Raw genomic sequence first — 25,711 nt, 5'->3', positions numbered from 1 at the left:
GCGTCAAGTGATCCACCCACCTTGGCCTTCCAAAGTGCTGGGATTACAGGTGTGAGCCACCATGCCTGGTAAATTTTCTTAATCAATGGATATGAAATGACTATATTGGGAAACCTCAGATTTTTTACTTTGAAAAGTGGTCCCCATCCTCAAAGGTTTGGAAACCATTGCTCTAACATAGAGGTCCCATAGATGCAGTCTAAGGGCCTAATCCAGCCTGCAGAAAGGTTGGTTTAGCCAGCCCAAGGCTGCAGGTGTCTCTGGATGTGAACACTTCTCCCTGGGTGGTGTGGGCTCTGCAGGCACCACAGGCTTCCCATCCCCCCTGTCTTGCACTCACTCCTTTGCTCATCAGTGCTACCTGTCTGGTCCCTGAGCACTGGTTCTTTAAAAATGCTTCCCTCTTTGCCTCTGATTTTTCATCAGAATTTACTTTCCTGAGGGTCTCCTTTCCCAAATGTGTTAATCTAATTCTAAACAAAGGTTTAATTGGCTGACTCTTTTAGAGAAAATTCATATTTTATCCAGATCTGTGACGGGGATTATTTGAGGTACATGTGGGCAGGAAATTGTTTTTTCTATAACCCTACAAAACAAAACTCTCAAAGGAAGGTTAACTGGTTACTCTTGGAGTTTCACCTTGTCTCGTAGAAGGTATACAGGGCCTGAAAACAAATACCTAACTGTGATCAATCTTTGCTTTCCTTCCCTGGGACCTGCTGGAGACACTAACAAGCAGAGGAACACTCAAATCCCAGGAAAGTTGAAGGGAGGGAAGTGGGGGGGATGGGGAGAAGTAGGGAGTTCGGGGAAAGGGAAGAAGCGGGAGTGGGTGGGAAGTGGGTTGTAGGAGGGCATTGCAGCTAGGGCCACATAATCCCCTGTCAGAATTGTCCATCTCTGGGCAACAGGGTATCAAATCATTGACAGTGACATATGAAATACTGCTTTATTAATGTTCTTCTTATCTGTAAACAGCTTCAGAAAGGGAAAAGGTAGTTTCATCTTGGAACATATTCCGATCACTCTGAGTTCATGCTACGTTAGGGTTTAAATAAATCGAATTGCTTGGTGGATTTATTCTGGAGACTCTCAAGAAAAAAGTAATGTACCATGTAGCTCAGGCTGACAACCAGGACGTGGTGATACAGTGCCCTTCCAAGTGGAAGTCCCCAAAAGAAGAATCTGTCTGCTTATGGGTGAATTTTCTCTTTTGTTCTCTTTACCCCACCCCCGCCCCACTCCCCACTTCCCTTCCAGATAAACTTCCCAGAGGGACACCTTTAGTGTTCTCTGAAAGCTCCAGTTCAAATGCCAAGTACAGCTTCCCTCTCTCTCTTTTTAAAAATACCCTCTCACTTTTTTTAATCCTTTTTATGATCCTGTTTTCAAGGCTGACACAGCCTGTTTTCTGTCCATAGTTACCCTTTCTTTCCTCCCCTTTTGCCAGTTTTTAGTCCAATATGCCGATTGTCCTACACTTCCATGACTTCAGACCTTAAACATTTCAACCAACAGTGGAGAATTCTGTAGAGTGCTTTCTGAAAAACTCAGTCTATAATCTCCTCCCTTCCCCCATCCAGCTCACTGGGGCAGCGATTTCCTCAAAGAATTCCAACAAATTAGTTAGGCACGACTCCCCTTCCTGAAATGATGTTAGCTGTCTTTAATCAAGCTTGCTTTTCCAACTGTTCCCCATTTGATACCTTAAAGTAGTTACAGAGTTTTTCCCTCTAACTAAAGCTACACTGACCAGCTTATCCTCTTACTCCCAGCATACCCACAAATATTGATAATATTTTGAAGAGAGGCTGTGGGTAATGAAGAGGGAAAGACTTCTTTAAGTCTTTTAACATATCCTATTCTTTTCACAGACAGAGATTTTTTTTAAGCCCAAAGGTAAATGTTTAAAATCAGAATCCCAGAGAAAGGCATCTCAAAATCAGCCCTGGCGCCTTAAAAAATATTAGTACTTCTTCTATACATTGGAACAAATGTTTGAAGTAAGACCATCTTAGTTTTTTTTAATGCCAATGGCATGAAGTTTCTGCACTAATCATGCCTGGTATTTACTTGGTGTTTGCAGTGCCAAATCTCAACTTCTGAAGTCAAGAGGCTAAGTTATAAATACCCACCATTAGATAGCCATAAAATATTTGCCTGAAGGCTTTGATAGTTTAAAGCTTTCCATTATACATATATACAGATATGTATATTCTTGTAGATATGTATATTTTAAGATACATATGTATCTTCACAACACCTCATGTGTGGTCATGATATCCACCACATAAACTTCTGCATTTTCCAAACCCTGGGATACAATTTCAAACCATACATAAACTGACTTTATACTGCACATATGCACTGCACTGGGCCCTACCAGGCAGATGGCATCATTATTTCTGTCTGATTCATGGTCCAAATCCAGGAGAGGGTCTCAAGAAAAAGACCTTTTAGGACCAGGCTTCCAACTTGAAACTCTCTGTGGGAATTTCCAGAATAACTCTGATAGTTCAAGGGGAAAAAAAGTGAAGAAGGACTGAAAACCAGAACCAAAACCGAACAAAAGGAGCAGCATTAAAAAGTTATGTGATGAAGTGGGATGCTGTAAAGTTTTTATTATTACTTGTTTGGAAAGAGCTTGCTTAACAAATGCAGTCATCCTTTATTCAAATGCACAGCAATAAAAATTTTTATAGTCCACTATCACATGCCATAATGTGTACGAAATGGCTAAGCCCAATCAGATCTTGGAAAAGAATGTTGTCTTTGCTCTTCTAGGAAAGTTTGCCTTGTAAAATAAAAAAAAGTGAAGGAAGAAAGAAACTTCTACAGAGTTATGGGGATGAGGAATTGTCTGGAAATTGTATCAATTCAGGAATGAGTACAGAGAAGGGACCCATCTCTTTACCTGGAAAAGAGAAAACTAATGAGGGAAATGAGAACTGTCTTCACATATTTTAAGGGAAATTACATAGAAGAGTTATTAATTGTAGAGTTGTGATGTGAACTTATAAAGGACAGAACTAGGGCCAATGGGTAAACATTGGGGTGAAGGAGCAGAGGTAGACTTGACTCTATAATAAAGAACCTTCTGACATGATGGCTTCTCAACAAAGGAACGATCTGCATTGAAAATTACTGAGTTCTGCATGCCTAGGTCAATTACCATCCAATTGTTACACACGTAGGGGATTCTTGCAACAGATGGACTCTGAATGAGTTGGCCTCTATGATACCTCCCATGTCTAGACGTCTATGATTCTAAGATATGCTTAAAATTCCAAATTGGTAATTGGAGACATTTCAAATCTCCTGTGAATCAGTGTGCATCTGAATAGGATTTTCATTAAAAAAAATTAAAATTTAAAAATCTGCTCTCATTGTCTAGTGTTCCTTAAGAAGAAAGGCGTTTATTTTTTAAAGTAGGAAATGTCAGAAGCAAAGGCTTTTAAAAGACTCAAGTTTGGAGCACAGGGTTTTTCTGTTGTTTATTCATATAACCCGTGTTGTCAAATGTTTTCAGGTTGGGAGTCACAGTATGTCGAAAGGCTGTGGGGAAATTGCAAAAGATTTAAAGAAATCAGAGCTGTCAGAATCTGAACAGAAATTTGATGTAAAATGCATTAGTAGATTCTTTTCCTTCCACAGGATCCCCTCTGATTCCCCTTTTTCCAGATCACAGATCTGCCAAAGTCCCTTTTTCTTTGACACCACCCTTTGTTCATGTTCACTTTCTATGCCTCCTAGGTCTGTTCTTGTCTCCCTTAGCATATTTTCCTTCTGAAGTAAAACAAAGGAAAGCTATTCCTACAGCTCTCCGCTTAGTGGGAGAGACCAAACAGGCTCTCTGAAGGGATAAAGGATGAGAAAGTCAGAGAATTACTGAGCTAGTCTCATTATCTCACTCGTTATTTATTGTCAAACTTGCCAAAAAATTGCCCAGGAACAGATTTCCTTCCCCATTATTTAAGCTGATTCTCTCTTTCTTCTACTCTCTTGCCAAACTTACTTCATGATATGAGAGATGGAAGAGGGCAGTGTAATACGACCAGGATGAATTTCATTCTTATTAAGTACCTCTCATTCCTCAGAGTCCCCAAAGGCCTGGCAATCTATATTTCATCCCCTTCTCCTTCACTGCAGAAAGCTGGCCTCAATGCTATGAAGGGGATGCCCAATGAAAGCAAAGGTAAGCTCTGTTCAAGTCTGACCATTACTTCCATTACGCATGAGCATTTCCACGACGCTCTATATTGGTCAATGTTGTATTACTCAGTCTATAGAGGAGTGAAAGGAGTGTATTAGTAAATGGTATTTCCACACACTTCCATCTCTTTACTTACCTTCTTTTTTGGGTTTCCTTTTCGGGTTCTGAATTTTCCCTCTCACATAGAATTCTTCTTGTTTAGTTCCATCAGAATCCCTTTCAGGAAGAAATTCTATGAAGACAGCATCCATTTTACAATGCACAAAGCAAGAGGCACACAGTGAAGTTTTCCTTTAAGTTTTTCATTAAATAGAAACACACTATGAAATAAAAACATTAAATACAAACAGTACATGACCCTACCTTAAAGGAAAATATATCTTATTTACCAAGTGGAGGAAAGAGGGACATAGTCACCACACCAGTTTAACCACTATCCATGAAAATATTAAAATAACTGATACGGAAAGTATGTACTTTATAGGTATCACCTGTTTTACATTTATTTTATTTATTTATTTATTTATTTTTTGAGACAGGGTCTCACTCTGTTGCCCAGGCTAGAGTGCAGTGGTGTGATCTTAGTTCACTGCAACTTCTGCCTCCCCGATTCAAGCAATTCTTGTGCCTCAGCCTCCCGAGTAGCTGGGATACAGGAGCACGCCACCACGCCCAGCTACTTTTTTGTATTTTTAGTAGAGACAGGGTTCCACCATGTTGGCCAGGCTGATCTCAAACTCCTGACCTTAGGTGATCCGCCCACCTCTGCCTCCCAAAGTGTTGGGATTACGGGTGTGAGCCACTGCGCCCGGCCTGTTTTACATTTAATATCTCATTTATTTCTCACGACCATAGTATTTCTTATCATGATAGAGAAAAACAAAACTTAGAGAGAGTAAGCAAGATTTGTCCAAGGTCATGCCAATTCTTTAAGTGATTTGAGTGCACATGATTCTGACTTGAGAATCAATTCTCGGAGCCACCATTTCCCGTTCTTCCTCCCATATTTTTTCAAGGGCAAATATGAGAAAGAGGCCATTTCCACTTCGAGTGGATTCTTCTACCTGCGTCTATCTCTCTTTTGGGTAAATGCAACTGTTCTCTGGTTCTGGCCCTTGGGTGAACCCCCAGGCATTTGGAGCTCTTCATTACAGGATGACTCCTGGCCTTCGACATCTTCATCCAAGCTTCACTCCATTTCCACTGCTCTTCTCAGGCCAAACATCTCTGAAGGGTCTGTGATTGAACTTGGGGGTGGTGGGGGTGGAGACAGCGCAGTGCAAGCATACGCTTCTCACTGAAAGGGCAGCTGTCCACTGAGTTCACACAGTAACTTGAGTAGGTGTGTTACTTAATACGCCACAAGAAAATGCCCACCCTGAGATTCTGAAATTGTGGATTTAATAGGCCTCCTGCTGCTGCTCGGCTGCCTTCCAAAGGCCTGCTGAATTGCTCCCTCTGCAAGCAGGACCTTCTGTCAGAGACTCTGGGGGGACTGTGGTTGTGGATCTGTGGCGAGAGATGACAGGTGGCCACTCTGCAATTGTGGGATGTTAAAACGGATACTAAAATCTTTTTTTCCAAAGGGTAACTAGAGACTAGGTAAAGAAAGAATGGCTGTTTGGTACTGTGCCCCCAAGTTTCTGTGCCTCTGGAGAAGGTGTGCTGGCTCCTGCCCAGCTTTCCACACTCAGAGACCTAAATCCTCCCAAGACTCATTCTGGGAAGATCTTGGCATGAGGACACACTGGCTATGCCCGGGCTGGGCCTTCCCAGAGGTTTGCTTAGCTGGGGCCCCTCACCCAACTAAGCCTCCCCACCTGTGTCAAGGAGGTGGCTACTAAAAGAGCATAACTACCACTTTTGCAGAGGATCATGCCTTTGTCCCCCTCAAGAATAGCAAGGAACTACTACAAATGGCCTCAGACATGGTAATTTAAGAGGCAATAGGCCTTTTTATTTTTGACCCAAGGCAGAGCAAACTTCATTTAATGACCAGGAGTTTTTTACAGCTTACCAAATGAATTCATCCCCACTATGGAACAGTGGAAGGTGGGAAGTTCCTCAGCCCACAGGAAGGGCTTGGTACATGAACTCTACCAAATGTGCTCTCAAATGGGGTGAGTTGAATCCAATTCATCTCCTAGAGACAGGGGATGGGCCATTTTTGGAAGCATTGTTTGTTGTAGAGAAGTGAGAAATGTTTTGAGAGTCCAACTAAGATATGTGTCATATGTTTTATATCAATGGCTATGCTTTTTTTTTTAAATCAGGTTTCTGTTGTTGAAACTTTTCTAGAAGTATCTGCTCCATAGGCCTGAGCTGTGTTGCTTTCTTACTGCTCTAATCAGTCAGGGTATTCCTGGGAGACTGTGCAGCTTTCCTAAAACCAGGAATTCATTGTATAGACTCTGTTTTTCAAATACTTTCTTAAAGACTGAAGCCAGGCTCAGCCTCTTATCTTTGGAATTAGCATCTATTAGCACTACTCTGTCATGGTACACAAATGTCACTCTTTTTGGTTGTCCAATAAACATCAGAACTTCTTCCATATTTGAAGACTTCCATGCTTTAGGATTCTTGGTGGAAGCTCATGTTATCAACTAGTACAGAAGTTAAAAATGCTGCATACATACTTATTGTTTCCCAAGTTTCTCTAGAGCTAGGCGCGAGCATGTGACCCAGGTTCCCCAGGAATATGTACCCTTTGCAGACTTGGAATCTAGAAGTCATGATGCAAGAAGCTCGCATTGCAAGGAAGACTCTGGTAGTGGTGGCAGCTGCCCATAGAATCTAGGGATCATAAGCAGCCATGATGTCCTCACCAGAAAGGATCTGCAATTTGATTCTGAGCACTGTTCCTGGCTATAGAGTTCAGAATCTTCTCTAAGGCACCTGGCAATTCCACGATCTACTCAAAAGCCTTTTAAGAGCCGGATATAGTGGCTCTTGCCTGTAATCCTAGCACTTTGGGAGGCTGAGGCAGGAGGAATGCTTGAGCCCAAAGGTTCGAGACCAGCCTAAGCAACACAGTGAAATGCAGCTCTAAAACAAATTTAAAAATTAGCCAGGTGTGGGAATGTGTGCTTGTAGTCCCAGCGACTTGGGAGGCTGAGGAAGGGGGATCACTTGAGCCCAGGAGTTTGAGGCTGCAGGGAGCTATAATTGCACTACTGCACTCCAGCCTGGGTGACAGAGTAAGACTGCTTCTCAAAAAAAAGTGGGGACCTTTTAATGATTTTTTTCCTTTGAATGGCTGTCTGCTGTTTACAACCAAAAATTTTCACTTAAAACAGTAGAAATAAGTTTTAAATAGGTAGAAGTTCCAATTTTTTAATAACAAAATCATCTTAAATTATACAACTACACTAATATGGCTCAGAGTCTTTGAACTTTAGAGTGCATTATGAATATAAATACACAGATATTTACATATTCATGCAGAAATATGTATAGAAACATAAACATGTACCCGTGTATATGTATGTGTGTGCATGTCCAAGTCACACAATTCAATATGTCACATTAGAATTGGAAGCCAGTGGCCTCCAATGCCAAACTTTAAATTCTCTTCTGTAGTTGTTAGGTCACCTGCCTTCTCTATAGTCAATTGCTTTCTGTTCACTCCCTCTTTATTGAAAGAATGTACTTTATTTTTATCAAGCTGAACAGCGTTCTCCTCCTTTCCCAACCAATTTCAGCTGAGCTAATCACTGACACAAACTGAACTAAGACCAGCGTGGACTATTCACCCACACCAGCCATGGGGTAGCATTCATTTTGAAGCGGAAACACTAAACATTAAGTGAAATGTGCAGTTGTTAAAAGGGAAGTGTGTGCCATATACCCTCAGGGACATGTGCTGTACTTAAGGAAATCTGGAGGCTCTGAAAACCTGGTTCACAAAGCACACACACTTTTCTACAACAAGAAATCTAATAATGCAGAGAAAACTGAAGGAAACTTCCCTGGAATCTCCACGTAACTAAGTGCTTTCCAAAGCTCTTAGCCAAAGCATGAGAATGTTTTCAAAGTTTTCCCCCTTATAGATTATAGCATTTAATCTTCGCAGTGACTCTGGAGGGCGAACTAAGGCAGGCACTACTACCTCCATCTTAAAGATGGAGAAACCAAGGCCAAGGGCAACAGTAAGCTAATGGCTCAGCCAGGACTAAACCTATGGATTTCTGGGTCCTAATTCATTGCTTTTCCCTCTTCACCATGCCATTTCTCAATGTTTCAGGGGTGGTTTTCTTGTTTCCTTCTTTTGGATGGAGCTGTGTGTGTGTGTGTGTGTATATGTATTTATATTTGTATAAATATATATTTATATTATACATTTTAATATTTTGTTAAAATATATAAAAGTACAAAATACATAAAATACTATATGATGAAGGACTTTCAGTCAAAGGTAAAGATCAAGAAATTGCTTATGTGTTCATCTTCAGAAAAGAGTGAGTAACTAGTGGCCCTTAGATGAGCCAACCGCAAGCCTGGGCTCATCTTTGATATCTCCTGCTTCCCTCCATAATGACTGTCCTTGCTCCTCTTGCCCAAGGTAACCCCCGTTCATTCTCCATTGTTCAGCTTAAACATATATCCTCTTGGGAAGCCTCCTCTGATCCCCCCTGTTTAGGGCAAGTTCCTTTCATTATATGTGCTCTTAATAGTGTATTCCTTTCTCACTTTTTCATTCATTACATATGAGTTAGCACAACTACCTCTTTTTTGAAACAAGGTTTTACTCTGTTGCCCAAGCTGGAGTGCAGTGGCACAATCACAGTTCACTGTTGCGTCTACTTCCTGGGCTCAGGTGATTCTCCCATCTCAGCCTCCCAAGTACTACAGACATGCACCACCACGCCCAGCTACTTTTTTTTAAATTATTTTTTGTAGAGACAGGGTTTTGGCATGTTGCCCCGGCTGGTCTTGAATTCCTGGGCCTAAGTGATCTGCCTGCCTTGGCCTCCCAAATTGCTGGAATTACAGTCATGAGCCACTGCGCTTGGCTGACTACCTCTTTAGTATCTGTTTTTGCATATCATTATATCCCAGAACCTAGCCCAGACACAGAGTCGGTTCTCACTCAATCTTTGCTGAAGGATGGCATGAGAGCACAGGAGGAGGCACTCATCCACAGCAGGTGGCTCTCCTCAGTCAGTACAGTGCAGCAGGTAAGACGGGTTCTGTAGTTAGAATACCTGAATTTGAATTCTGGCTCTGAGACCTCCTGGCTGTGTGACTAAGCAAGTTGCCTGAACTCTCTGTATTCAGTGGCCTCATCCAATAAAATGGTGATAATATAATTACTTATCACACAGAGCTATTTGAGAACCAAATGAGCTTATGTATGTGAAGTACTTAGGACATTGCCTGTTCTGTAATAAATGTTCACTAAATATTAACAGTGATTACTTTTCATAACTAGATTGAGAAAATGGGTGTGGGTAAAGGCAGATTTATAGCTTCAGTGATGGGAAAGATAGAGACTTCTCTCTTCTGGCCAAATTAGAACAAGATTGAGAGAAAGTTTGAGTGTCAGAGAAGGGAAGAGAGTGATTCAATTGAGGCTGCTGCACAGAAATCCTGAATATGTCAGTTCTGTCATGGAACTGCCTCTCACCACTTTTCCAGGCCTTCAATTCAGGCTCTCAGAGCCAGCTTGCCTCCACACAGGGTGAGCAATCAGAGAAGTTTTGCTAATTCTCAGGAGTTGAAAGGTCAAAAGCCTAATGCATCTAGTACCTCAGAGCAATAACCTAGTCTGCAACACCAAGGCCTGAGAGTTTAATGTGAATTTGGAATGCACCAGGTGCACAATTAGGAAATAGCTTTTGTATTCTGGAAGAATCTGTCCCCTTTGCAGTAGTTCTTAGTTTCTTGAAGTTCTGAGATTTTATTGTATCCTTGGAGTGATGAACTCTGTTTCCTTAATGTGTGCAACGGCAGACATCCATCTGTTGGGACAGTCGACCTAACCTGTCACTGGGTGATGGATGTTTTCCTATTGCTCTGCTGAAGAGCATTAAGTTAAAGCCTTTACTTTAGCTCCACAGATAGTTGAGACAACAGATGGCCTTTATTTTTTTTTTCAATTCTGGGGAATTGCTGCAATAGGAGGTTCAGAAGAGTGGCTTCCATTTGTTGGTGGCTTAAAATAGACTAGGCAAATAAAGAACTATTAATGTTATGTATTCCAGGGAGGATAGTAGCTAATGAGAGTGGAGTTGGAGGAAAGGAGGGAAAACTTGGTCTAGTTGCCTTCCTGACCTTGCAGGATGCAGTAAATTTAGGGTACAGTGTAGGTGAGGGGAGCCAGAGAAGTTTTGAAGCAGTCAAGTTCTATCTATAATGCTCACACATTGAATATCTTTCTGGACAAAAGTGTCTCTTAATCAAACAAATACAACTAGAAGATAGACAATGCAAATCCGTCCTCAAAAATTACTGGTATACTTCAATGAATACTTTAAAAATACTGGAACCTGTATTTTTTTAATGACAGTTTGGAGGTATACAGACTAGATTGAAATCATTTGTCCCATTTTATGAGATTTCTATGATCAGGTGAGGCCTTCAAATTATCTTGAAGCAAGCAAACTAGAGTATCTTCGATAGATGTATAGTTTACTTTTGATCATCTAGAGGACTCAAACATTCACCATGAGAAGTATTCTGTTTCAGGCTGGGCATGGTGGCTTATGTCTGTAATCCCAGCACTTTGGTAGGCTGAGGCGGTCAGATCACCTGAGGTCAGCAGTTCAAGACCAGCCTGGCCAACATGGTGAAACCCTGTCTTTACTAAAAACACAAAATTTAACCGGGTGTGGTGGCAGGTGCTTGTAATCCCAGCTACTTGGGAGGCTGAGGCAGGAGAATTGCTTGAACCCAGGAGGCAGAGGTTGCAGTGAGCCGAGATTGTACCCTGCACTCTAGCCTGGGCGACAGAGACACTCTGTCTCAAAAAAAAAAAAAAAAAAAGAGTTCTGCTTTACATAATAGTAGAATATTGATGAACTAATGGGATTATTGGCCGTATGCTGACTAACTGAAAGCAGTCATTATTCAGAGCTATAATCTCATGAAAGGAATGAAAAGCCTAGTTGGAAGCTTGCTACTTATATTGCATTGTAGAAACCTTGCTGCCATCTTGACACTGCAATTTAGGAACTTCTCAGCTGGCAAGTTGCAGGATGGTCTCAAGCAAAATGTGCCCATTGATTGAATGGGATTTGAAATTTGTAATGTCTCATAAAAGACAGTGAAACTAGCTTATGACACATGTTAGAAATTAAAGAGACAGCTTCTTACAAAATGCTCTCAACCACATGCACATAGAGAGCCCTTACTAATCCCCAGGGTAGGAATTGCAGACTGTAATGTCTCTAGCTTATCCAGCTATACCAGTCATCCTCCAGGGGCAGAGAATTACTCTATAATCTGCTCACAGATTAAGGATGTAAAGTGTAAAGGCTTTTAGCAGATGCTTTGGATCTTGAAGGCATATGTTGTTTATACTTCTTTTAAAGAAATCTCCAAAACTACTGTAGAATTTGAAATTATCTGGCATTTGGGAATTTCGGTTATCTTTTTTCATGTGAAAGTAAAACCAAGAGTTGGGTCGTAAAAATACAGCCCAGTGCAAGATGGTCAGCAGTATACACAATAGAACTTAAATTCACTTAACATGCATGCAAGGTGAGCATGATCATCTGTGGATGACAATAAGAGAAGCCATCTCCATGTGTGGTATCTTAGTAGACAAAGTAACACTTCACAGTCTTTTCTATCAAAGAACTTAGACTTCAAGATAAAACACCACCATAACAGTGAATGCTGCTGGAAGGATGTGGTGAATGTGTTCTTTAATTTTATGCCTAGAATGTGGTAGGCACCCTGGTAAGCACCTGGAATACACACAACTTCATGGAGTGAATGTCCAAAAAATTGATTCCCATTTAAACAGCCTGGATGTTGAGAACCACAGTATACCCTCCCTCCTAATCTCCAAAAAATTTAAGGTTCGCAGGAGGAAACCATGGTCATTCTATTTAGATTTAGTCATTGTATTCACTCACTAGAAATCTAGAAATGCACCTTTTGCTCTCGTGAGGTAAATGGAAAGATTTGAATATCTATTTAAGCAAAATGAATCAGTTACGTTTTTGGTTGCAATCAGCAGAAAGGGATTCTGGTTAACCTAAGCAGAGGAAGGGATTTAATGGAAAGACATGGGGAAGCTAGATGAATTGAGGAAAAATTTAAACCAGTACTCAGAAAGGATATGAACCAGGAAGTCTTCAGAGGCCTACGTAGCAGGAACAAATGGTGCATATGGTCAGAACATCTTCAATAGAATATTTTTATTTTCTTTTGAGACAGGGTCTCACTTTGCGGCCCAGGCTGGAATGCAGTGGTGCAAACACAGCTCTGCAGCCTTGACCTCCCAGGCTCAAGCGATTCACCCACCTCAGTCTCCTAAGTAGTTGAGACTACAGGAGTGTGCCACCACACCAGGCTAATTTTTGTATTAGTATTATTATTTTTTTTTTGTAGAGACAGGGTTTTGCCATGTTGCCTAGGCTAGTCTTGAACTCCTGGGCTCAAGCAATCCACCCACCTGGTCTCCCAAAGTGCTGGGATTACAAGTGGGAACCACCGCACCCGGTTGAATAATTTTTTTTTTTTTTTTTGGTCCAGCTCTTTAATACTTACTTGTAAAACTGAAAAGGAAGAGGCTCCCTGAACACTGCAGATCAAATAATAGAAGTTTTTGTCGTTGGTGGTTGTTTTTTTGTTTCCTAGAAGTTGTGGACACAATGTTGCTAGTATTTCATTAATAATGGCCAATCAGCCCCACACTTGATGTAAACTGAGGGCTGGGAGAGAACACTGTTTTCAATTAACATTCACATAGACCAAACATGAAAACAAATCCTCGACTTCAATTTCTGTTAAACCATAAAATAAAGGCCAGAATTTTAGGTTCACAAGAGGATTGTAGATTTTTTTAATTATAGATTTTAAAAATCTACAATCATATTTATTTGCGGCTGGGAACTGCTTTCTGGGATGTCTTCCTGCCTAGTTAATGCACTTCTTCCACATGATAAAGGCCAATGGGAGAACCCATTAGCTCTGCTTGGCTCTTGGGAGTCCAGATTTACTGAGGCCTTTGAGAGAGCTCAATATATAATAACCCTATTCCTCACTAAGCTCTGAAGCAATTGAGAAATAAGACAAAATAGCAAATGAAGGCAAAAATTCCTCCCTGTTTAATGACAAAAGTGATTTAGGAGATTGCAGCTTGAATCTGTGGGGGCAAGTTCTTAATATTGAACACCAGAATCACAGACTTACCCAGTCATCTAATCGTAACAGTGTCTAATCAGTTCAGACAGCATCTAATCATGTCTGTCTTCTCCACTATTTGGAGAAGGCGGACTATTCCTGTAAAAAAAAAAAAGTTATCAAAGAGGAACAGAGAAGAATACATACAGCCTAAAGGCAGGTTGTTCCAAAGAGAAAGGTAGGAGGGAGGAGAGCTGTTTCTGTTTCCAAACTCATTAATCAGATAACTCAGTGCACTTCTCCTGGGAAGGAGTTATTGGGAATGTGGGGAATGACCTAGTAATGGGTATTCCTCAGTAGAGATGAAATGTTGTACCCTCCAACAAGACCCTAAAGCACAAAGCCTACAGAGAGACAGGTAATCCCTTCCTGCCTGCCTAAAGCCAGAGTTCAGAGTTCTGGTTTTCTTCTTGAGTACACAGCTCTTCTGATGAAAAACACAAGGAATGTTCACTTTTTCCAAGTAAGACTATGTCTACCTATACTGTGGCCTTAAGGTATAACTTTTGTCCTATGGATCTATAACCTAGAGTAAGGATAGTGTTTTGTTGTTTTTATCGCTCCTGTTGCAAGTGTATCCAATAGATATATTTTCTACTTCATTGGTTTTCTACCTACTTTTTTTTTATTTCAATAGGATTTTGGGGAACACGTGGTGTTTGGTTACATGAATAAGTTCTTTAGTGGTGATTTTTGAGATTTTGATGCACCCATCACCTGAGCAGTGTACACTGTACCCAATGTGTAGTTTATTAACCCTTACCCCACTCCCATTGTTCCCCCCAAGTCCCCAAAGTCCATTGTATCATTTTTGGGCCTTTGCATCTGCATAGCTTAGCTCTCACTTATGAGTGAGAACATATGATGTTTGGTTTTCCATTCCTGAGTTACTTCACTTAGAATAATGGTCTCCAATTCCATCCAGGCTGCTGCAAATGCCATTATTGCATTCCTTTTTATGGCTGAGTAGTATTCTGGGGTATATATACCACGTTTTCTTTATCCACTTAGTGACTGATGGGCATTTGTGCTGGTTCTATATTTTTGCAATTGTGAATTATGCTGCTATAAACATGCGTGTGCAAGTATCTTTTTCATATAATGACTTCTTTTCCTCTGGGTAGATCCCCAGGAGTGGGATTGCTGGATCAAATGGTAGATATACTTTTAGTTCTTTGAGGAATCTCCACACTGTTTTCCATAGTGGTTGTACTAGTTTACATTCCTGCCAGCAGTGTAAAAGTGGTCCCTTTTCAACACATCCATGCCAACATCTTTTATTTTTTATTTTTTGTTTATAGCCATTTTTGCAGGAGTAAGATGGTGTCACACTGTGGTTTTGATTTCCCTGATAATTAATGATGTTGAGCACTTTTTCATGTTTGTTGACCATTTGTAGGTCTTCTTTTGAGAACTGCCTATTCATGTCCCTAGCCCACTTTCTGATGGGATTGTTTTTGTTTTTTTCTTGCTGATTTGTTTGAGTTCTGGATATTAGTCCTTTGTTGGATGTATAGATTGTGAAGATTTTCTCCCACTCTGTGGGTTGACTATGAACTCTGCTGATTATTTCCCTTGCTGTGCAGAAGCTTTTTAGTTTAATTCACATCTCTTTATCTTTGTTTTTGTTGTGCTTGCTTTTGGGTTCTTGGTCATGAATTCTTTGCCTAAGCCAATGTCTAGCAGAGTTTTTCCAAAGTTATCTTCTAAAATTTTTATGGTTTCAGATCTTAGTTTTAAGTCTTTGACCCATCTTGAGTTGATTTTTGTACAAAGTGAGAAAGAAGGATCCAGTTTCATTCTTCTACACGTGGCTTGCCAGTGATCCCAGCACCATTCGTTGAACAGGGTGTCCTTTCCCCGCTTTATATATGTTTTTTTGCTTTGTCAAAAATCAGTTGACTTAAGTATTTGGCTTTATTTCTGGGTTCTCTGTTCTGTTCCATTGGTCCATATGCCTGTTTTTATACCGGTGCCATGATGTTTTGGTGACTCTGGCCTTATAGTATAGTTTGAAGTTGGGTAATGTGATGCCTCCAGATTTGTTCTTTTTGCTTAGTCTTGCTTTGACTATGTGGGCTCTTTTTCAGTTTCATATGAATCTTAGGATTGTTTTATCTAGTTCTGTGAAGAATGATGGTGGTGTTTTGATGGGAATTGCATTAAATTTGTAGATTGCTTTTGGCAGTATGGTCATTTTCACAATATTGAATCTACCCATCCATGAGTATGAGATGTGTTTCCATTTGTTTGTTTTGTCTATGATTTCTTTCAGCAGTATTTTGCAGTTTTCTTTGCAGAGGTCTTTCACCTCCTTGCTTAAGTGTACCTTAAAGTAATAAAAGCCACCTATGACAAACCCACAGCCAACATTAATACTGACGGGGAAGAGTTAAAAGTATTTCCCCTGAGAACTGGAACAAGACAAGGATGCCCACTTTCACCACTTCAGTTCATCATGCTAATGGAAGTCCTAGCCAGAGGAATCAGACAAGAGAAAGAAATAAACGGCATCCAAATTGGTAAAGAGGAAGTCAAACTGTCACTGTTTGGTGATGACATGATCATATAACTAGAAAACCCTACAGACTCATCCAAAAAGCTCCCAGAACTTGTAAATGAGTTCAGCAAAGTACCAAGATACAAAATGAATGTACACAAATCAGTAACCCTGATATACACCAACAGCGACCAAGCTGAGAATCAAATCAATAACTCAATCCCTTTTACAACAGCTGAAAAAAAAAACCTTTGGTTTTTCTATTTTTAATCTGACTCAATCCAATTTGCAAGCAACCAACATGCATTATCTGTCTTATATAGGGCTCCTTAATACTTTTTAATATTTTATTTTATAGTTTTCAAAAAACAGCTTTATTGAGGTATAAATATGAATGGTAAACTGGTACAATTTGTACAACTTGACAAATGTGTAAGCCCATGAAATCATTGCCACAACCATGATGGTGAACATCAATTGAAGATGAAAGATCAATATTTCCCCCCTGCCTTTTTGTAATCCCTCCTTCCTATTCTTCCTACCCACTCCTCCCAGGCAATCACTGACCCGCTTTCTATTACAATACATGTATTTACTTAGTACTCTTTTTGGTTTAGCTTCTTTCACTCTGCATGATTATTTTGAGATTTATCTCAAAATTATTGTGTGTAAAAATAATTCATTCCTTTAAATTACTATCATTTCATACAATAGATATAGCACAATACATTTACCTATTTATGGACATTTGGTTGTCTCAAATAAAGCAGCTATGAACATTCATATATGCGTCATTGTATGGATGTACGCTTTCTTTTCTCTTGAGTAAATATCTAGGAGTACAATGTTTGGATAATATAGGAGGTTGATATTGAACTTTTAAAGACATTGCCAAACTATTTTCCAAATTGGTAATAACAATAATATATGAGAGCTCCAGTTCCTCTATATCTTCATTAGTTGATATGGTTAGTCTTTTTAGATTTTAGCCTTTCTAATTGGTTAACAGTGGCATCTCACTGTGGTTTTAATGTTCATTTTCTTAACAAAATGTGTCTATTCATCATTCATATACAGGTTGAATATCCCTTATCTAAAATCCTTGGGATCAGAAGTGTTTTGTAATTCAGATTTTAAAAAAAATTCTGGAATATTTGCATATACATAATAAGATAGCTTGGGAATGAAACACAAGTCTAAACACGAAATTTATTTATGTTTCATATACACTTTTATACACATGGCCCAAAGGCAATTTTATATAATATTTTAAATTTCATGCATGCATCACATGAGGTCAGATGTGGAATAGTTGTCCTCAAAAAGTTTCAAATTTTGGAGCATTTCAAATTTCAGACTTTCAGATTGGGGATGCTCAACCTGGATCTTCTTTGGGAAAGAATCTGCTCAAATATTTCTCCCATTTTTTTAAAGTAAGTTTTTAGTTGGGTTGTTTGGTTTTTATCATTGAGTTCTGAGAGTTTAAAAAATATATTCTAGAATATATATCCTTTATTAGATAAACGCTTTACAAATATTTTCTCCCATTTGGTGGTTTGTGACTTAATTAATGTCTTTCAAAAAGCATAGGTTTTGATGTTGATATTTTTAATGGTTCATCATTTCATGTTTTTCTTTTGTGTATCATGCATTTTATGTTGTATCTAAAATATCTGTGTCTATGTCTTATATCTTTATAGTTTGAGGTTTACATTTAGGTCTATGATCGATTTTGAGTTAATTTCTTTATATAACTATAGGTATTGATCCAAGTTCTCTATTATTTTGCAAAAGTTTCTCAGCATCATTTATTAAAAGACTATTCTTTCTCCCCTGAATTGTCTTTGTACCTTTGTTGAATATTACTTGTCCATATGTGTGGTACCCATATATCCATCCGTTGTCATATGTATGGATCTGTTTCTGCACTGCCTATTCTGTTCCATTGATTAATTTGTCCATATTTACACCAATGCCAAAGCATCCTGATTACCTTTATAGTAAGTCTATATAAACGCTTTATAATAACTCTTTATAATAAAATAGTATAAGTCTTCTGATCTCGTTTTTCTTTTTTCAAGATGATTTGGCTATTCTAACTTCTTTGCAGTTTGATATGAATTTTAGTATCAGTCTTTTGACTATTACCAAAAACAAAGCCTAAGATTTTATTTAGTATTGCATTGAAGCTACAGATAAATTTGGGTAGAATTGGCATCTAATAATATTAAACCTTAAGGCCCATGAACAAGGTTTGTCTCTCCGTTGTTTAGGTCATAGTTCATTTTCCTCAGCAATATTTTATAATTTTCATGTACAAGTTTTGTCCATCTTTTGTCAGATTTATTCCTAATTATTTTATATTTTAATGCTATCTCCAGTATTGGGTTGGTCCAAAACTAATTGCAGCTTTTACCATTACTTTTAATGTATTTTAATAGTATTTTTTACATTTCAATTTCCAAGTGCTAATATGTAGAAATACAATTGATTTTGGCATTGATCTTGTACTCTTCAAACTTGCTAAATTTACTTATTGGTTCTAGGGGTTGTTGTAGATTCCATCAGATTTCCTACATAAACAATCATGCACTCCACAAATAAAAACAATTTTGCTTTATCTTTTTTAACTTAAATGCAATTTTTTGCCTTATTGCTCTAATTAAACCTCTAGCACGGTGTTGAATAGTAGTACATCTTTTTCTTCCCTAATTTAGGAAAAAAATCTTTGTATTTTTCACCATTAAGTATAATGTTTCCTCTAGGTTTTTCTTAGATACCCTTTATCAGATTGAGTGGAAGTTCTACTTCTGGTTCGCTGAGAGTTTTTTTTTTTTTTTTTTTTTTTTTTTTAGTTAGGAACAGATGTTTGATTTTGTCAAATGCTCTTTCTGCATCTGTCTTAGTCTGTTTTTCTGCTGCTGTAAGAGAATACCACAGACTAGATATTTTGCATAGAAAAAATGTATTTCTTAAAGTTCTGGAGACTGAGAATTCCAAGATTAAGGGGCTGCGTCTGGTGACAGCCTTCTTGCTCCATAATAATGGCAAAAAGATCACACGGTGTGAGAAAGTGCTGGCTTAGATCTCTCTTCCCTTTCTTATAAAGCCACTAATTATATCATGGGCACCCCACCCTCATGACCTCGTCTAATCCTAATTACCTCGCAAAGACTCCACCTCTGAATACCATCGACATATAAATTTGGATATTAACTTTTCAACACATGAACTTTTGGGGGATATGTTCAAATCATAGCAGCATCTATTCAGATAATGATATAGTTTTTATATTTTCATGTGTTAATAGGATATATTACTTTGATTGATTTTTAATAGTAAGCCAAACTTTCATTCCCAAGATAAATCCCACTTGGTCAGGATGTATTATCCTTTTCATATATTCTTGGATTCAATTTTCTAAAATATGGTTCCAATTTTTGTGTCTATGTTCCTGAGGAATATTGTTCTGTTATTTTCTAATCTTATAATGTTTTTGTTTGGTTTTGGTATCAGGATAATAGTAACCTCACAAAATAAGATGAGAAGTATTTCATTCTCTTCAATTTTCTGTAAGAGTTTGTGTAAGATTAGTATTATTTGTTCCCTAAATATCTGGGAGAATTAATTAGTGATGCCATCTAAGCCTGAAATTTTTTATATTAAGGAATTATAAGTTCAATTTTTAATAAGTATAGAGCTAATCAAGTTTTCTAGTTCTTCTTTTGTGCACTTTGACAGTTTGTATCTTTTTTATGTCATAGACTTCACAGCACATTGCTATAATTTTGTTTAAATAATCAAATATCTTTTTAAGAATTTAAATTTAAGAACATAGATCAAGTATAGTTTTCCATAGTTCTCATTTATGGTTCTCCTTTTGTTTTTAAGTAGATTCAGATTTTCATCTGGTACTTTTTCTTCTACTTGAAGGGCTTCTTTTAACATTTCTTGTATTGCGGTGCTATTGGTGATCAATTATTTCAGCTTTTCTATGACTGAAACAGTTTTTATTTCACTGAATATAGATGATAGTTATTTTTCCTTCTAAATATGTTGATCCACTGTCTTTCGCTTGCATAGTTTCAGATGAGAAATTTGCTGGCTGTCATATCTTTGTTCCTCTTATGTAATACATATTCTTTCTCTGGCTACTTTTAAGATTTTCTATTTATCATTGCTTTGGAGAAATTTGATTATTATATTCCTTGGTGTAATTTTCTTTATGTTTCTTGTAATTAGAGTTCTTTGGAGGTTATTGGATCTGTGGGTTTATAGATATCATCAAATTTGGAAATTTCCAGCTACATAATGTCAATTTTTTTTGCCTTCCCCCCTACTGTCTTACATGTATATTATTATACATATATTAATGATGTAATGTATATTATGTAATGTATGATGTAGTGTAATGTATATTACATGTACATTAATGAGTCTCTCATTGCATTATATTAGCCTGATAAAATTTGTCTCACAACTACTGAAGCTCTTATAATTATTTTAAAATACTTTTATTTCCTCTCTGTGTTTTATCTTGAGTAGCTTCTATTGATGTTTTCAAGTTTGCTAATCTTTTCTTCTGTAATGTTTTAACTGCTATAAATCCCATCTAGTGTATTTTTCATCTCAGACATTATAGTTTTTAGCTCTTGCTGTTTGATTTTTTTTTTTTTTTGTATTTTTATAACATATTCTATATCTTTTTTTAGCTTTTGGAATACTGTTAAATTAACTTTTCAAATGTCTGTGTCTAATAATGCTAACATCTGTGTCAGTTCTGGGTAGGTTTCAATTGACTGATTATTCTCTTCATTATGCGTCTTATTTTTTCTGCTTCTTAGAATGTCTGGCACTCTTTTATTGGATGCCAGACACTGTGAATATTACCTTGTTGGGTCCCGGATATTTTTGTGTACCTATAAATATTCTTGAGCTTTGTTCTGGGATATAGTTAAGTTCCTTGGAAACATTTTGATCCTTTTGAGTCTTGCTTTTTAAGATTTGTTAGCCTGGACCATGGCAGCATTTAGTCTTGGTAATTTATTCCTTAGTACTGAGACAGGACCTTTCTAACTACCCAATGCTCCATAAATTACAAGATTTTTCAGTCTGGCTATTGGGAACAGACCCCATTCCCAGCCTTTTGTAACTGCTGAGTATTTTTATCTAATAGTTTCTCCAGCTTTGGACCATTTTCTCAAGTACATGTTTTAATCAGCACTTTGCTGAACACTCAAAGGGAATCCTCTGAGGATCTCCAGAGTTACTCTCTATTGGATCCCAACTACTCTGTCCTACACACTTTAGCTACCTTTGCAGTTGTTTGAGTCAGAGAGCTGAATCTGATCCCTGTTATTCCATCTTGGCCACAAGTAGAAGTCAATCATTTATTTTTAAATGAAATTTACAGAAAATTGGCAAGATATGTACAGAAACTCCCATATCTCCTTACCCGAAGTTCCCAATTATTAACATTTTACCCCTTTCCTCCATCTCTCTCTCTCTCTCAAAATTTACATTATTCTGTTATAAACCATTTAAGCAGTAATTGCAGACCTGATGATTAATCACTACCAATTCCTCCAGTGTATATTTCTCCAAAACAAATACATTCTCCTACATAGCCACCTTACAACCCTCCAAATTAAGAAATCAACACTGATATAACACTACTATCTAATTAACAGAACACTCTCAAGTTTTTCCAACTGTCCCAATAATATCTCTTTATTTTCTTGTCCAGGAGTCAACCCAGGATCATGCATTGCATTTAATTGTCATAGATTTTTAAATCTTCTTCATTCTGGAACAGTTCTTCAATCTTTCTATCTCTTCATTCTGTGGCTATTCCTCTACCTAGGTTTATTTGATGATTCCTCATGTCCAGAATCAGGCCATTATTACTTTGCAGGAATGCTCTGATGCTGTACTTTACTTGGGCCATCACATCAAGAGACACATGAGGCCAATCTCTCCCTCCAACAGTGAAGTTGCTGTTCACTGGATCAAATTGACATCTACTAAGTTTCTCCATCATAAACTTAATGTGTTCCCTCTTGGTAAGTATTTGGCAGGGAGATACTTTGATACTATGCCAATATTCAGCTCCCAATCAAACCTCCACCTTCCACACTCAACACTATTGATGGCTCACATTGAATTTCATGGAACCTGGTCTTAACCCATATGCACTTAGTTTTCCAAAGGCATCAGCAACTATGATCAGCTGTTCCAGCTGTAACAGTCCTAATCTCCATTGCGGATCCATATATTTTTTTAATTCCATAGTTTAAAGAAGCAGTTATATCCATCTAACCATCCACCCATATATAGTTCATTCACTCATTCATTCATTAAACAAAAATTGTTGATATATCTACCATGTGCCAGGCACTGGAAATATAAAAAAAAATAAGATGTCCGGGTGTGGTGGCTCACACCTGTAATCCCAGCACTTTGGGAGGCCAAGGCAGGTGGATTACCTGAGGTCAGGAGTTCAAGACCAGCCTGGCCAACATGGTGAAACCCCATCTCTACTAAAAATACAAAAATTAGCCAGGCATGGTGGCAGGTGCCTATAATTCCAGCTACTCAGGAGGAAGCTGAGGCAGGAGAATCACTTGAACTCGGGGGGTGGAGGTTGCAGTGAGCCGAGATGGCACTACTTCACTCTAGCCTTGGGGAAAGAGCAAGACAAAAATAATAATAATAAGATACACTAATTGTACCTAATATGGTCCTAACTTTAGTAGGGAAAAATGGCATGTCAACTAATAATTACAATTTAATATGACTACAACAATATTATAATGCATTATTAAATATATGGAGTATCAAAAAAGCTTTATTAGCATATAAAATGTTTCCTAAAGAGGTAATATTGGACCTAGGTTCTTTAAGGTGAGTTATTTGTCTTTGGGTGGAAGTGAGGGGAGGGTAAGGATGTTTGAGATGGGAGAAAGAGGGAGGGCGGCAAGAAGGTAAGAGAAGAGAGACGGGTGGTGGGGAGGGAGAAACAGAATGGAAAAATGTAGGTGGGCCAGGTTGGTGTGGAACAAATTGTTTTGATCATGTTTAGTAGTCCAGTTTTTATTCACTAGTGGTTCCCACTAAAAGTACAGATTCCTGGGACTCATCCTGAAGTTATTGAGTTAGAATCCCTGAGGAGGATCTGGGAATCTGTATTTTAACAAATATCTCAAGTTTATGAATCACTGCCGTAAGCCAAAGAATATTTCAAATGCTTTAAAACAAAAGTGAAATAATCAGGTTTGTGTTTTTAAAAGCTCACAGAGGGACTTGTGGAGGATGACTTCAAAAGAGAGGCAGGTAGACACAACCATCTGTGTCCTCAGTCAGAGCACTCTACCGGTTATTGGCAACACACAGACTTCTAAATCCTGTCTTTTCTGGAGCTTAAGTGATCTTAGCTGAATTTAAGGCATTTGTGGAGAGGATTTGATCCAAGCCACCAGCATTGTGTCTTGTGTTTCTGAACTGTTCAGGCTGTAAAGAAGATCCAGACCACTAAGATGCTCCAAAGTAGATTGTTAGAAGACACTAGCCGACAAGATCTGCCAAGAGCCTCATTGTTGAACATGTTCAACAGTTGAACTCTATGTTCAATAAGAGAAATTGTGGTGAATATGGTTGATTGGCACTCAATACCTATTCTACCCTCCTTTTAGTGCAGTGGCTTTTAAACTTTTTAAATAACTCAACCCACAGTAAGAAAAACATCTGATATTGCAATCCAGTATACACACATGTGTACTACAAAATAGTACTTGTGCTTACTGAGTTGATGACTTCTGATATTTTCTGTTCTGTTCTATTTTGTTTCTTTTAATGTTCTCATGATCTGCTAATCATGGGTTCTGATCTCAAATTTGAAAGCCGTTGCAGTGATGTGCAATGAAGACTACTTTTTCTCACACACTTCAGCTAAAGTCCCAGATGTATTTAGGCTTTGCAAACCAAATATCCTCATATTGCTTTTGCCATTTTTGCTGGCAGTTGTGTTATAAAGGTGTTTGGTCTTCTTGGCAATGTCAGCAGAGATTTGGTTGCTAGCATAGGTACCTTGCATGGGTATTTAGGAGAAAGGCAATGGACATCCATTTTTGCTAGTGCAGTTTGTGTCAGGAATAGAATGGTTCTGGAGTACGTGACATTAGTGGCTTCATAATCCTGACACCTTTTAATCAGGAGGGTCTCTGATTGCAGTGGCTTTGTGATCAAGGCAGTGGCAATGTGGTGCTGGAGCCTGAGGAGCCCTGATCCTAGAGTGGCAGCAGCTCCCTTGGTGTCCAGTACTGTGTGTAACTGGGCAGGGCAAAGGAAGGTATCCAAAAGCTCACTCTATAGGCTGTGTTGTCTCTCCTTCCAAAAATTCTTTATGCCACTTAAAAACCTATAGTAAATCGCTACCTGCCTAAATTAGCTAGAGAGTATTCTGTTCTCTGCAACAGAACCCTAGACACAGAATAACCAGTCCTGCTGAATTACTAATGAAGTAACAGCCGAGGGGGCTCAGGACTTGCCTAGGCCTTTATTCTTCAGAACTTATCTGGGTCTAGCCACAAAAATGAAGAAAGGACAACTGTGTCTAACAGCATGGGTCAATCTTAGAACCATAAGGTAGAGCAAAAATAGCAAAACACACAGTATATGGTTCTGTTTATATAAGGTTTTTTTCTAAAACATGCAAATTAAACTATATTGCATAGTGATAGATCTAAAAAGAAAAGAAATATTTAACATTGATATGGTTTGGCTGTGTTCCCTACCCACAATCTCATCTTGAAGTTTAATTCCCATAATCCCCACATGTCAAGGGAGAGACCAGGTGGAGGTAATTGAATCATGGGGGTGGTTTCCCCCATGCTGTTCTTGTGATAGTGAGTTCTCATGAGATCTGATGGTTTTACGTGTTTGACAAGTTCCTCCTTTGCCCATTTTTCTCTCTCCTGCTGCCCTGTGAAAAAGGACATGTTTGCTTCCCCTTCCGCCATGATTTTAAGTTTCCTGAGGCCTCCCCAGCCATGAACTATGCCATTGAACTGTGAGTCCATTAAACCTCTTTCCTTTATAAATTACCCAGTCTCAGGTAGTATCATCTTTATAGCAACGTGAGAATGGACTAATACAACCATAAAAGTCAGGATATGGGGCATGTGATTGGTAAGGTCATGGAAAGACTTCAGAGATGACTATGTTCTATTCTTGACCTAAATGGTCATTTCACAGGAGCTTGGTTTATGTACTTTTCTGTATGTGCATTCTATTTTACATTCTCTGTCACACACAGAAAAGATTAAAAACTACAACAGAAAACAAAAATTTTAATTTGGATTCATACAACTTTGGAATTAAAAAATAATCTATGATCATCTGGTTCATCTACTCACCAGGTGTTTGACTCTTCCTACAGCCTTCGCATGGATGATTGTCTGTCCTCTGTTGGGCCCCTTCTGAAGAGTTGGAGTTGGGTAAGTGTCACTCATGAGAGCAGGAACACGATCAGGCAAACCACAGGTGAGCCTTCTAGCTTTATTTTCATGTAACTATGACTGTCCACTCTCTTCCTTCAACCCCCTGCTGTCAGGTCACTGCAGACCGTATTTAAAGAACTCAAAATG

General features: G+C 38.5%; 1 long non-coding RNA gene across 8 annotated transcripts in view; it reads left to right on the top strand.

Moving 5' to 3' along the window:
• Positions 1-25,711, top strand: part of LOC134737591 (uncharacterized) — a 178,820-nt gene that overhangs the window by 43,082 nt on the left and 110,027 nt on the right. For 3 of the 8 annotated variants that reach the window (XR_010122615.1, XR_010122613.1, XR_010122614.1), the window contains exons 1-2: positions 9,295-9,390; positions 25,504-25,607. This is a non-coding gene — a long non-coding RNA (uncharacterized LOC134737591). Of the gene's footprint in view, positions 1-9,291; positions 9,391-25,483; positions 25,608-25,711 lie in introns of those variants that run through there. The other 5 variants (XR_010122616.1, XR_010122617.1, XR_010122619.1 and 2 more) reach the window with 4 other exon arrangements.

The sequence above is a fragment of the Pongo pygmaeus genome, chromosome 10 (genome assembly GCF_028885625.2).
Source record: "Pongo pygmaeus isolate AG05252 chromosome 10, NHGRI_mPonPyg2-v2.0_pri, whole genome shotgun sequence".
Classification (NCBI taxonomy): domain Eukaryota; kingdom Metazoa; phylum Chordata; class Mammalia; order Primates; family Hominidae; genus Pongo; species Pongo pygmaeus.
The sequence above is the reverse complement of the archived record's forward strand: the minus strand, read 5'-3'. Positions and strand labels throughout refer to the sequence as shown.